The sequence below is a fragment of the Rhinatrema bivittatum genome, chromosome 9, assembly GCF_901001135.1.
Source record: "Rhinatrema bivittatum chromosome 9, aRhiBiv1.1, whole genome shotgun sequence".
In the NCBI taxonomy this organism is placed as follows: Eukaryota; Metazoa; Chordata; class Amphibia; order Gymnophiona; family Rhinatrematidae; genus Rhinatrema; species Rhinatrema bivittatum.
The window spans coordinates 37065803-37077586 of record NC_042623.1 but is presented as its reverse complement, the minus strand read 5'-3'; the positions used below and the strand labels follow the sequence as shown (position 1 = coordinate 37077586).

Here is an 11784-nt window from a genome sequence, read left to right as displayed (position 1 = left end):
CACGTTCCCACCAAGTATATCCCCATTTCTAGCAGTTGTATTGCTAAGGATCCTATCCCCAGTCATACCCTTCCAATTCTACCTCTTTAGTGGGCCAAACTTCTGTACTACTTCTGTTCTTTGCAGACACACCCTTCTCTGGCTGCTCAATGCAGGGAATTTTCCCAGTGCATAGTCCTTTCTCTACTGCACTGGGAAATTTCTATGCTTTCTTTCTAATTTTGTGAAACTTCAGTGTACTCCTATTCAAGCACTCCAGCAGGCAATATTTTTCAAAGATGGCTCTCCTAATGTCTGAACTAAGTGATGTTAAAAGTCTTGGCACACAAAGTCAACACTTGAGTTACAGGAAAATCTCCATTAACCAATGTTTATTTTGAAAAGAGAGTAGTAGAGATCAAGGAATATTGACTTGAAAATCTTCAGGCTTGTGGTAATATTGCTGGTGCTTGTGTGACATGAGATCAGCAATCAAATTACTGTTTTCCCTCTTTTCCTTGGTGCTCAGTGCTCTCTGGCACTGAGAATCATCTGACTGTAACAATGCTCTCCTGGGGCAGAAACCAGAAGAGAGACCCACCCCTTTCTGGAGGTCTAACCATGATCTTTGTTTTCTATTTCTCAGGGCATTTCTCCCCATCTCATTCTTGTGTCCAAGATGGAACCCACTCAGAAAGTCAGAAAGCTCTGGCGCTGAATACTGGATCAAATGCCAAAGGGATGCAGGGCAGACCCTGGCCCACTAAAACCCATCTTCTTTCACTTGGAAAGCAACAGACATGGTTCCTTAGAACAGAGTAACCAAGAGCAAGAGAGTGCTGGGGAGATTATAATATGAATATCATCTCTTCACCATCCTCACCACATTCCCATCTCATCCCAGCCAGGTGTCTCCTAAACCATGTCTCTTTCCAACAGGGTCTTTCACTCACCATAACATGGTCTACCCAGATCTGAAGTCATCAAGGATCTCCAGCACACTGATGCCCACCATGTGCACCAGACCCAGCCCAACTTGAACTCTGAAGACAAACAGAGCGAGATCATGCCTGCAATACAAAGGAGAACTTGAGGGAAGCAAACAAAAGAAAATCGTGCAACAAATCCGCAAGCCTCGGAAAGTAATGTGGGTCTGGATCACAATCTCTGTAAAAAACTCTGACACTAGCTCTCCTGTGGGCCTTGTATGTCAGAGAAGTTCTTCTCTGTCTGAGGAAGAGCCTGAGATACAACTTGGAGGAAGTTCTGAACACAGCAAAGTAAAAATGCTCTTGGAGAAGAATACTGAAGAAAGTTCATCACAGAGGGGATATATGTGCCTACAAGGGCTTACAGAGGAGTTTAGTTCAGAAGGAGAAGTACCTCACTTTAGTGGAGGTGCCAGTATGCGTGGACATCCCTCGGGTTCTTCCAATGATACCTCTTCTCCTTCTTCTGATCCAGGCATTGAGGCAGATCTCACCAGCAGAAATTCCAAACGGTTCTTGCCATCCTGCCATCACAGTGAAGACCTGAGCTCTCCGGTTCTGATTCAGACATAGAGGGAGAAATTGAGGCTGCATTTGCCAGCAGTGACCATTTGGTAAGCAATATGATATCGTCAATCTCTGAGACAGAGCTAGACCTCAGCAGTGACAGCAGCAGTGGACGGTCTTCTCATCTCACTAACTCTATTGAGGAGGCCAGTTCTCCAACATCTGAACCAGAACTGGAAGCTGAGCTGGAGGCTGAAGGTTTCATATGTATCAAAGACTCATTGCTTTTGGCAAACTGCAAAGATAAAGAAAATTCAGATATGGAAGGGGAGGTCCCAGAGATTGGTATTGCAGATATAAGTATGGTGAAAAGAGACAGTTTGTCGGAAATAAAAATTGAGGATTACTACAACAGTATGAACGCCGATGATGCTTCGATGCCAATTGATCAAACGGACACATCTGTTCCCTGCCCACTAGATGTGAAAATAGATCCAGATCACAGCCTGGAGAGCATCCGCAGGTCTTTCTACCTTCCCATTGGGCCCCAAACTCATGCCAGATGTGGATGATGATGGAAACAGTGAATATGATTCTGATTCAGAGTCAGAGGCAGACTTGAGTGAGGACTCAGACTCACCGTGGCTACTTAGCAATCTGGTCAACAAGATGATTTCAGAGGGTTCTTATCCCATTAAGTGTCCGGATGAATGCTTTCAAGCAGTCCAACTCTCTTTGTGACACCATATCACCTGCTTCAGACTTGGAGACAGAAATTATCACTGAAGACCTGGATCAGGATCCAGACCTGAGAGATTCACCAGTAAATGAAGAGGCACCCATCTCAGTATGCCAGGATTATATCAAGGAATCAGGATGCTGTCACAGCATAGAGCTAGTAGATATGGAGACTCTTCGTAGCTCTATCCAGACAGCAGATAATGACAGTCTAACTTGTATAGATCCCATAGTGAAGTTACCCACTCCCACTGATGATCAAGAGCCCTATTTGTACATGAGCAATCCAACCCATGGACACCATCATACCTATGTGTTTTCTGAACTCTCCATCTCTGACAAGTCTGGTGACCTCAAGAGGACTAGTGAACTTTGGGTGTTGTACTGAGCCTGTCAAGAATTTTTCCTCTCAGGAGTATGATGTCCAGCACAGAAAGTTTAGAGATCAAGTCCAGAGAACCTGCTGCCCAGGAACACCAACACATGGTGCAGATGAGTGGACCATTGATAAAGATCTTGACTCTGGTATTCTGGAAGACAATGACTTTATAGATGACATGCGGATAGAAACTGTAGGCCGAGAAATGGCCAAATCTCAACTGACTCTTGATGTTTCCACAGCTAAAACAAACAGGTGTTTCAATTTGAACCTATTCAACTGATGAAGATGATGTCCCCTACTTTGGTAGCCTTAAGAACTCTCCATTTGATGAGAACTGTTTGAATGATCCTCATAACTTTGAAGAGGACTTGCAAGATCTGCCCCCCACCCATCATGCTGGGATCTAGGCAGCTGGATGAGTCCCTGGCATATGACTCCATCAAGTATACACTGGTAGTAGATGAGAACACACAGCTAGAGCTCGTGAGCCTGAAAAGATGCACATCAGTGCTGAGTGATGACAGTGAGATTTTACCAGCCTGTGGACTTCGAGGAGGATGAGTTTGGGGAGGGTGTAGATGTGCAAGATGGGCGATCCTCATCAGAAGACTCTTCCCCAGAGGCCAACATGCAGTTCTCCAAGAAATTCCTCAATGTATTTGTTAACAGTACATCCCGATCATCCAGTAAGTTTCAATTCTAACATTCTCTCATATAATTATGACCTCTTATTTTTGTGCCAATAAGGTGAACATGTCTCATTTACATGTAATAGTCTGTGACTACTGACATCTTGGAAAAAGCAGGGACTTGCACTAACAGCTGTAAGATGTAGCAGTGGTTAAGATTGATAGAAATGGGGTCAATGCAATAACATGTGGGTTAAAACCATGTGCTGAAATTCTTAATGCAAAAGTTAACATTTTTTAACTCCTGATACAGTAAAATAATGTTATGCTAATGCATTGACTGGAAAATGTGCACACAAACCCAAGTTAAAAATGTTTGCTCAGCACAGGCTGACCGCACTTTTTAAACTCTGGAAACGGAAGAGTCGGACGTGATTTCTGTGAGCAAAACTTGGGTTTTATGCACACAAAACTTATGTGCACAAAACATGATTTGTACGCATAAACTATTTGTACGCAGAAACTATTGTTTTGTGCATGTAATTCTTATTTATGCACTGAAAACATGCTTTGTGTGTGCAAAGCATGTTTTGGATGCATAAATCCCAATTACACGTCTCAATACCAGAACTTCAGCTTCTGCTATAGATTGACACAAGCACTGGAAACTTTACTCCACCTCTGACCAGGAGTAAAATTTCCAACACTAGGAAAACCTGAATTAAACCAGCGCTCCTCTCTGCATTTGGAGGGGTAATTGTTAATGTCTTCATTTGATTGGGATTTGCATGCAAAGGCGCTATGCAGGATGCAGTTTTACACACACATTTTTTGTACACAAAACTCCTTGCTGCATCTGGAATAACATTTGCACACACACACACAATGTGCATACAACTGCTGGTAAAACTGTGCGCTATGTCTTGCACACCTTATTACATCAGCCTCAATATTAGGAAAACCTATGCGGCTAACTCTGGTCGGGCTGTAGGCTGTCCTAAAGTTAGCCGGTTAGATATACCCGGCTAACTTTAAGATAGCCGGGTATATTCAGCAGCACAACCATCACTGAATATACCCTGCTAGTCAGCTGGATATGTTTATCCAGCTAACTAGCCAAGCCGCAGAGCAGCTGAAAATGGACCCCTATATGTTTTATAAATGAAACCTTTGCACTTCTGTAGTGAGGTTCTTCTGTACCTGCCAGGCCACATCTGCTGTGCTCACTGAACAGAATCCTGCTACCACACAGTGCAAGGTGCTGTGCCACTGAGGGACTCTGTCAGGAAGTGACGTCATTAAACAATGCCTACTCTGATATCTCATGATGTCAACTTTGCACTTGGTTGCAGGTTACTTTTCTGATCAAAGTTCAGGCCGTGCAGGCAAATCCATCTCTTACATATTTATTGTGGGTCTCCGGAAAACCAGGCCTGTTTGTGGCTCCAGCCATCCCTGGTCTAGAGTAATGGGTCTAAAGTACATGAAATATAATTTTAGATTGTTTGGACATCTCATGATCTTTGAAAATCGATTTTAAGTCAGTTTTCAAAGTATTAGAAAGAAAGATCAGCTAACAAGTTGCAAGTGATGCCTTTTTATTGGACTAAAGTATTACAGGTGTTCAATGTATGTCATCAGAGGGTCAGAATTTTGAACTGACCTCATGAATGGAGCATAATGTTCTGGAGCTAGGCACAGACCTATTAAGTTAATTCAATATAACCCCCGTTCCACTTGGGGTCACCTTCCTAACCTTGGGGAGCATTGAGATCACTCCCCCAAAGTGGAGGATCAAGTTTCTGGGGCCGTGAGTTGGGGGCAGGATAACCTGCAGGGCCAGTACTGGGCAGAGGGCACTCCACATACACAAACAAATATCCAGCCAAAAGTTGTGCTCCAAAATAAAAAGAGTTTACTGTAGATTCTTCAGAATAAAACACATTGACAAGCACCCAGGGCAGGGGCGGCTCAAAGCAATCTGCTGCCTGAAGCGAGGGGAAAAGAAAACGCCCTCCCCCTCCCGAAAGCAGGGTGCAGGTCAAATCACCAAGAGAGTGGGAGGTGAGGAAATGGATCCCCGTTAGAGTCTAGCCCTTCTGGTGATTTGAAATGCTGGAGAAGAGGGGAGACGGGCGTCAGGGCTCCCAGAGGAGTGGCAGATAGCGTGGTATTGATATTTCCAGGAAGTTGGTAACCTTGTCACGCTCCCAGGAACTCTACCACCTGCCTCCCATCTTCCACAACATGTGAGCCCTGGGGAGGTGGGAGAGGGTGAATGGTTTGTGTGTGTGTAAAGCCTTCTCTCTAGGCCGGTGCAAGGGTATTGGCCACTTAGGCAAATTTTACAGCCTTGTGCCCAGTCCCCTCCTCTCCCTGGCCCTCCCACACACAATTACAAATAACGCATTTATAATAACAAATTTAACATGAAATACAGTCTTTTGAGGTGAAAAATCACTTACGTCAGGTATATTATATTTACATGCACTGTTGCGCTGTCAACCAGAAAATCCTGCAAAAAAACCCAAGACACTTGCAACACATATGGTATTAGGCCTATTATAAAGTGTGAGCTTGGCCCTCAGAAAGCCATAAGTAAACTGAATTACAAATTATAATATAGTATATTTTTATAGTATACCAAAACTTTTATAGTATACCAAAACAGCACTAACTGCCAGCACTTAAAAACAGTATCAACCCTACCCATTAATACAACACTGCAAATATTACACCAGGTACTAAAACACTAATACACCTCCTATTAGGAAACAAAACAAGCTAGGCTGCTATAGATCCCTTCACAGAAGCTAGATACTAACAGAATACCTCACCATGGTTTCACGTGCAGAACACAGTCAGACACCATATATAGAATAAAGAGACCATAAATAGAAACATCCAGAGAAAAACTGAACTGGAAACTGCAACAAGCCAGACTGTATGCAGTGCAACAATGGAAAAACCGAATCATCACCATTCCTCATAAAACAAATACAATCACAATGATGTTTTATATCTTTTATTAAAAATATACTAAGAAAATGAATATTTCAAAACAGCTAACAAATACAACATTCAGTAAACTCACATAAAAATTGTTAAAACATTGCCAAAAAATCAATAAAATATTTTAAAAACAGCAGACACATCAAACACCCAATAATTAAAACTAATAAGGATAAAAGAAATGTCTCACTCTCCATACCTGTGAACGTTTGATTTCTAGTGGAGGAGTGGGAGGACAGGAGCTGCACACAAACTTTGTCCTCTGTTTCATTAACACACACACACACACTTGCTCACACTCTCTCATGCTCACACTCTCTCATGCTCACACACACGTTCTCTCCCCTCGGGAATGCACCTCCACCTATAGCCCATGCAGTTGACAGGACTCCTCTTTCCCCCTGGGACTTGGGCAGAGGCTGCTCCTGCTTTCTTCAGGCCACAAGGGCCAAGGCTGCTTCTGCTCCTTCTGGCTACAGTGATTGTGCCTCCTTCTTTCCACCCACGTGGGCCCATGCGACAGCTTCCTATGCTGAGCCCACAAGGGTGGGAAGTACAGGGAGCTGCAATCGTCACAATCCTGCGCCCACTGTACCACTCCAGCCACCTACTTCTACTGGCCTGCACGCTTTCTCATTCACATCCCCAGAATACATGTTTGCTCCTCTACTCTTCCCACCACTCATTCACCCCTACTCCCGTTTCCCTCTCACTCACCCCTACCCCTTCCCCCCTCTCTCTCTTCCCCCTTCCTCACCCCTTCTCACTCTCATCTCACTCCTTCTCTCTTAAGCAATCCCCTTCCTTGCCTTTCACTCACTCATCTTCCATTCCCTTCTGTTTCTATCCCCTCCCTTTCACTCATTTAGCTAAGCTCAGCTCCCTTTCTCTTCCCTTCCTTCCCCTGTCACTGAGTATTATGGTTATTGGTGTTTGGGTGGATCCTTGGACACCGTGACAGCTGACCACGCCCACGGGGGGCAGTCCCGTGAGGGACCACGTTGTCAGGCTAGACTCTGGACACACAAACACAGATTGAATCTTTATTTTACAGTTTTGGAAACCACCAGAGGTGGCAGTAGTGAGTAGTAGATGTTGAGCCCGGCTGGACAAGTATCCCACAGGACGCTGGAACAGCGGATCCTCTGCTTGGCTGTGCTGTAGTGGAAAGAGACTGAGAATTATGAGTACACAGTGAGACATACACAGAGTCCCAGGTAGAAAAGGTGAAGCTCTGAGACAGGGAGAGCAGGCCCTCAAGGAGCGAGTACCTTATCCCTTAGAGCAGGGAGACTCAGTGGTATTGTACTCACACAGCGGTTCCACTAGACGAGAGGTCTGGCACTGGAACAGAGGGCAGGCCCTCGAGGAACGAGTACCTGATCCCTTAGAGCAGGGAGACTCAGTGGTATTGTACTCACACAGCGGTTCCACTAGACGAGAGGTCTGGCACTGGAACAGAGGGCAGGCCCTCGAGGAACGAGTACCTGATCCCTTAGAGCAGGGAGACTCAGTGGTATTGTACTCACACAGCGGTTCCACTAGACGAGAGGTCTGGCACTGGAACAGAGGGCAGGCCTTCGAGGAACGAGTACCTGATCCCTTAGAGCAGGGAGACTCAGTGGTATTGTACTCACACAGCGGTTCCACTAGACGAGAGGTCTGGCACTGGAACAGAGGGCAGGCCCTCGAGGAACGAGTACCTGATCCCTTAGAGCAGGGAGACTCAGTGGTATTGTACTCACACCGCGGTTCCACTAGACGAGAGGTCTGGCACTGGAACAGAGGGCAGGCCCTCGAGGAACGAGTACCTGATCCCTTAGAGCAGGGAGACTCAGTGGTATTGTACTCACACAGCGGTTCCACTAGACGAGAGGTCTGGCACTGGAACAGAGGGCAGGCCCTCGAGGAACGAGTACCTGATCCCTTAGAGCAGGGAGACTCAGTGGTATTGTACTCACACAGTGGTTCCACTAGACGAGAGGTCTGGCACTGGAACAGAGGGCAGGCCCTCGAGGAGCGAGTACCTGGTTCCAGGGAAGCAATAACTGTGGAATAGATGGTAGTTGTACTCACCTGAGGCAACCACCTCTCCCTGCCTCATGGTAAAACTGCCCCTGATCCAGTGGTAAAGGTCATCAACCTTACATTTCACTCTTTAAACAACCAGAAATTTCTTCTTAATACTCACCACTTTTCTTCTTTTAATAACAGTTACTTCTTCTGGTGCTACAATATATCCTCTTAATGTAGCCTCTTCTAGTTCCTCACTCTCCCCCCAGGCCTATCATGGTGCATTTTCCTTTCCATTATTATAATTGTTACTCATCCCGTCCTGTTCAGCTCAAGGAAGAAATTCTTCTGCTGCAGCTGCCGCAGGATCCTCCGAGCCCCAAGGCAAGTTCCCTCTGGTACAGTTTGTCATCCTGGGCCCGATAAGTTCTTACCCCAGTTAAGCACAAGTTTCTTCAGCTTTCCAAACCAAACTTTACAACACTTTAGCTCTTCCTTCAGGCTTCCTGAGATTTGGGGACAAAATCTCCGCCCCACTCCTGCTACTCCCTTCCCTAACCCTGGGAGAGGATCACAGCTCCAACTTGTCTCTGGGCTTCCAAATCTGGAGCAGCCCTAGACGCGGTAGAGTCAGGGCTTTTATCACTTTTCCTGTTGCCCGAGCCCCTAAGGGCTGTACCCCACTGTCAGTCAAGAAGGCGTGTTGCACCCTCTGACCAAGAGATGACCTGCAAGCACTGGAACATTCTCACTCTGCTTCCACTGCAAACATTTGCCCCTTAAACTTCCTGTGCACCCTTTACAGCTTCTTCCCAGACCATTCAGATTTCCCATAAGGGGAGAATATCCACTTTACCATAAATCTTTTAGTAGTTTAAAATGCTGTACACTCTCTGGCCTAGGGGTGCCACACCAATAAGAAGGCATTGCTTGCAAACTTGTTTGTTTGATTTTCTTTTCCCACATTTTGAAAACTGACTTCCCTCTTTCTTATGTAAATGATTTGCGTATCTGAGCTCCAGAAGACATTTTCAGTGTGAAGTTTGGACAGGTGGAGGGATGAACATGCAAACCCCTGTCCTCAAGGGTTGCACAGAGATCTGGGAGCAGGGTAATCGAGCTATATGAATGGGTTCTAGACTAAATGTTCGCAATTGGAATATCTTTGCCAAATATCCTGCAAAGTAGACCAGGGCTGGGCATCATCCTGTGCCAGAAGCATTTGTCTTATGTTTTAATGTTTGAACTAATGTGTTCAGTGCCTTTTAATTAGCATAATTTGTACATACAGCAAGAATCACATTCAAAATAGCCCTCCAGAAGCATTATTGAGCAAATCAATACAAACAGATAAACTCAGATCGGAAGTTTGTCTATATGAAAACTCTCCGTTTTGAAAAAAATCAACAAGCACCAGTCTATAACGTATGAAATATTGATAGCTAGTACAATTAAATTGATATGAAAAACACCATTGCATTTTATCGTTTCTTTCTCTCGCTTTTACAATCAAATGCTAATCCTATCATGATGGCAAACACAGTAAAACAAAAGAATGAAATATGCTGAGAAAAGCAGTTCAAAACTATTTTTCCTAACGGAAGTAAATTATTGCCTCTTTGGAAAGCATAAATGTGTAGCTCATGTCCCAAACAGAAGCCCGGGCCTGATTCCCTAGGATCTTGAAAATTCTGGGAGTTCAGAGACAGGCATAGGGCCTGGAAAACAAACCCTAAAGCAAGAGGCCTGTGGAGCTCAAATCGTATTCATCCAGGATTCCCAAGGGGATCTTAAAGGAAGGCGTGTGACGAAAGACTACTTTACTCTCAGGGTAGCAGAGGTGTGCAGCGGCCTAGCGGCAGAGGCCGGAGTAACCGGAACCAAATTCCAGCGTATGTGGCACAGATACAGAAGGGCGGTGGTGAGGGCAAGATAGGAAAGATGACTGGAGGCGGTGACCCGGTGTGGGAAGGGTGGGGGATCTGGACACATCGGATGGACAGAAATGTTTTTTATCTACTGACAGCTTCTGTGTTAGTGTTACCCTTTATCATAGAAGAACTAATGTGTCTCACACAGCCCAGAGTAATACAGACCGAAAGTGACAGCCATTAGCTTTGTCGTATCTTTTTTGGGACTCGCACAGCGAAGATCTGACATGAGTGATGTGCAAATAGAACCAATAACAGGAATGAAAAAGAAGCAAAGATCTTTTATGATATCCTTGGGCTGTGTCCTGGCTGGTGGAGCCCAGCACGTGGGAACCGCCGGGCCCACACCGACAGCAGGCAGACACACTCAGGGCGGGGCAGAAGAAGGCTTCACCTACATCGGGCTCTTCCCCCGAACGTTTGGGCACTTGGGGTTCTGGGGCAGTCAGGTGGCATCGAATCATAGCAGAGGTCAGGGCAGGCGGCAAGCAGGCAGGATCGGTATCCAGGATGAGGCCAGGCGACAGAGAATCTAGCCGAGGAGCAGAGGGTAAGGCGGGGGCAGGGACTCAGAGACCAGGCAAGGAAAGGATAAGGATAGAACAAGACATGGCAAGAGCAAGGAGAACACAAGGACTGGAACTGAGCAACGAGGACCTGTTGCTGAGGCGCCGGCATCCTTAAGCGCACGGTTTAAATGTCTGGGGATTGCTAACGTTGTTGGTCAGTGCCACGGTCAGGTTCCTGCCGCGGGCCCTGCATCTGGCGCTGGGGCGCCCACGTGCCTAGAGAGAAGGAGGCAGGCTCGGTGAGAGTGGTGTCCCCTGGGCCCACCTTCTTTTAGGGGCTGAGCGGGACGGGAATTTAGCTGGCCAGCAGCCTTCAGAAATATCCTAGAAAACTGAGGGTAGTGAGGAAGGATTTGGGATTGATTTCTCAATAATTGCCCATAAGGCAAATGGCCTGGTACACAATCCACAGAAATACTGGGTGGTAAATCATTTATGCCAATGCACAGTGAGTCCGATGCAATACCGTGCTCTGCAGCTAGCACATGGTTTAACACGCGGTTGGACACATGTTTTGGATGTGCATCCATAACCCCGATGCAATATGGGGATACGTGCGTCCAAACCACCGCTTAGCTAATAGTGCTCATCGCATGCAAATTCCATGTAGATGAGGCTATTAGCTAATACCCGTGATGCAAAAAAATTTCCCACGAGGCCAAATGTGCCCATTGCAATGTAGCAAATTTTACACCAGCCCAGGGCTCAAGGGCTCATTGAGAAAAACAAAAAATCCTGCTTTCTTTGATACCCCCTATTAGTATTGTTGCAATACTAAGTAGGAGGAACCACAGAAAGCAGACTGCAGTTAAAAATAAATAAATAAATAAATAAATAAATAAATAAATAAATAGTCTTGGGTAAAACAAAAATAATTCTGGGTGCCCAATATAAATGCACAAGATACATGGCCTGAAACGTGTATACTGTGCCAATAGTGGGAGAAAACGGGCGCTCGTATTGAGCATCCGTTTTCCCAACCCGCACTGACAGCCACCTCTCCTGTGAGCCCAATGCCAAGGAGGCTCCAGGGAT

At 45.7% G+C, this 11784-nt stretch overlaps 1 pseudogene; it reads left to right on the top strand.

Annotated features, from left to right (window-relative positions):
- The first annotated feature begins 1158 nt into the window (after positions 1 to 1158).
- Positions 1159 to 11784, top strand: part of LOC115099066 — a 29625-nt pseudogene continuing 18999 nt past the window's right edge.